A 2,697-nucleotide genomic window follows, 5' to 3' on the forward strand; every position below is an offset into this window, starting at 1 on the left:
CCTGAGGTCAGGAGTTCAAGACCAGCCTGACCAACATGGAGAAACCCCATCTCTACTAAAATTACAAAATTAGCCGGTCATGGTGGCGCATGATGAAATTCCAGCTACTCGGGAGGCTGAGGCAGGAGAATCGCTTGAACCCAGGAGGCAGAGGTTGTGGTGAGCCAAGACTGTGCCACTGCAGTCCAGCCTGGGCAACAAGAACAAAACACCATCTCAAAAATAAAAAAATTTAAAAATTAAAAATAAAATAAATAAAAAATTAAAAAAGAAAAAAATTTTAAAAAGAAAAAAGAAAAAAGAAACATTTGGTGGGGAGGGGGTGTGATGAATTTTTTAATAAATTGTGTCAAGACAATTAGCCATTTGAAGGGAAAAAAATCTGGATCCATGCCACACTTTTTACTCCAAAATAAATTTCAGCTCAAAGATTTAAATGTAAACACTAAAACCATTGAAGACTAGAAAAAAATGGGTAGATGCTTTTATAATCTTGTCATGAAGACGATTTATACATTTATTCATTCTTTTAGCACATATTTTTTCAATGCCTACTATGTGCCAGCACTGTTTTAGGTGCTGGGAATACATCAGTGAACAAAAAGACAACAGTCCCTGCTTGCCTGGTGCAAACATTTTATTGAAGGGGTGCTATGGTTTAAATATTTGTATGCTCCCCAGATTAACATATTGTTTTTGTTTTTTGTTTTTTTTTGAGACAGAGTGTCGGTTTGTCGTCCAGGCTGAAGTGCAATGGTGTGATCTTGGCTCACTGCAACCTCTGCCTCCCAGCTTCAAGCGACTCCCCTGCCTCAGCCTCCCGAGTAGTTGGAATTACAGACATGAACCATCACACCCAGCGATTTTTTGTGTTTTTAGTAGAGATGGGGTTTTACCATATTGGCCAGGCTGTTCTCTCAAACTCCTGTCCTCAGGTGATCCACCCGCCTCAGCCTCCCAACGTGCTGGGATTACAGGCATGAGCCACCACGCCCAGACTCTTCATCGTTTTTTGTTTGTTTTGTTTTTGTTTTTGTTTTCTAAGAGACTGGGTCTCACTCTGCCGCTCAGGCTGGAGTGCCGTGGTGTGATCCTAGCTCACTGCGGCCTCCAACTTCTGGGCTCAAGAGATCTTTCTGCCTCAGCCTCTGGAATAGCTGGGGCTACAGGCACTGATCACTACACCCAGCTAAAATTCACATATTGAACTCCTAACCTCCACGGTGATGGTATTAGGACGTGGGGCCTTTGGGAAGTGATTAGGTCAGGAGGACAGGTGGAGCCATCATGAATGGGATTAGTGCCTTTATGTAAAAGACCCCAGAGTGACCCTCACCCCTTTCTCCTTGTGAGTACACAGGGAGAAGTCAGCAGTCAGCAACTGTTCCTTGGCGAACAGGTATATACAAACCTACCCCCAAAACCTGAGCGGGGTGAGAGGCCAAAGAAAGGGCAAATCCAGGCCGGGCTCGGTGGCTCACGCCTGTATTCCCAGCACTTTGGGAGGCCAAGGTGGGCAGATCACGAGGTCAGGAGTTCGAGACCATCCTGGCTAACATGGTGAAAACCCATCTCTACTAAAAATACAAAAAAAAAGTAGCCAGGTGTGGTGGCGGGTGCCTGTAGTCCCAGCTACTTGGGAGGCTGAGGCTGAGCTCGCGCCATTGCACTCCAGCGTGGGTGACAGAGCGAGACTCTGTCTCAAAAAAAAAAAAAGAAAGAAAGAAATGGCAAATCCAGTTTGTCAGAAAGAAAATATTTAGGACGGGCGTGGTGGCTGACACCTGTAATCCCAGCACTTTGGGAAGCTGAGGCGGGCAGATCACCTGAGGTTGGGAGTTCGAGACCGGCCTGGCTAACATGGTGAAACCCTGTCTATACTAAAAGTAAAAAATTAGCTGGGCATGGTGGTGTGCACCTGTAATCCCAGCTACTCAGGAGGCTGAGGTGAGAGAATCGCTTGAACCTGGGAGGTGGAGGTTGCGGTGAGCCAGGATCACGCCACTGCAATCCAGCCTGAGTGACAAAGTGAGAATCCATCTCCAAAAAAAAAAGCAACAAAGAAAGAAAACATTTAATAGGGATTTACAAACAAAAGCAATGCTTATGGCAGCCACGAGATGGTGGATCCATGCACCCGCCCTCCAGAAAATATCCTTATTAAGCAAGCTTTTAGGGTAAAACAGGTGCAACTGGTTACGTCTCACACTGTCTTGCCAAAACTCATGACCGCTGGGGAAATTAGATAAGCGTCTTTATGAGGAGTTATTTATGCTTCAGGCATTGTTCTAAGACCTTGCTGCAGAACAACACTTTGGTATGCAGGAGTCAAACATCAAGTCGTTTAAAAAAAAAAAAAAAAAAAAAAACCAGTCGCATGGTGGTTTCACTTCAAGATGGCATCACTCTTGCCATGCAACAGGCTCTTTTCCTAAAGCAACCCAGAAGAGGGTCCTCACCAGAACCCAGCCATGCAGGCATTCCGATCTTGGGCTTCTAGCCTCTAGAAATGTGAGAATTAACTTTTTTTTTTTTCCTTTTTTTTTTTTTATTGAGACAGAGCTTTGTTCTTGTTGCCCAGGCTGGAGTGCAGTGGCGCCATCTCGGCTCACTGCAACCTCCGCCTCCCGGGTTCAAGCAATTCTCCTGCCTCAGCCTCCCGAGTAGCTGGGATTACAGGCATGTGCCAGCACGCCC

The sequence above is a fragment of the Mandrillus leucophaeus genome, unplaced genomic scaffold (assembly GCF_000951045.1).
Source record: "Mandrillus leucophaeus isolate KB7577 unplaced genomic scaffold, Mleu.le_1.0 Scaffold456, whole genome shotgun sequence".
In the NCBI taxonomy this organism is placed as follows: domain Eukaryota; kingdom Metazoa; phylum Chordata; class Mammalia; order Primates; family Cercopithecidae; genus Mandrillus; species Mandrillus leucophaeus.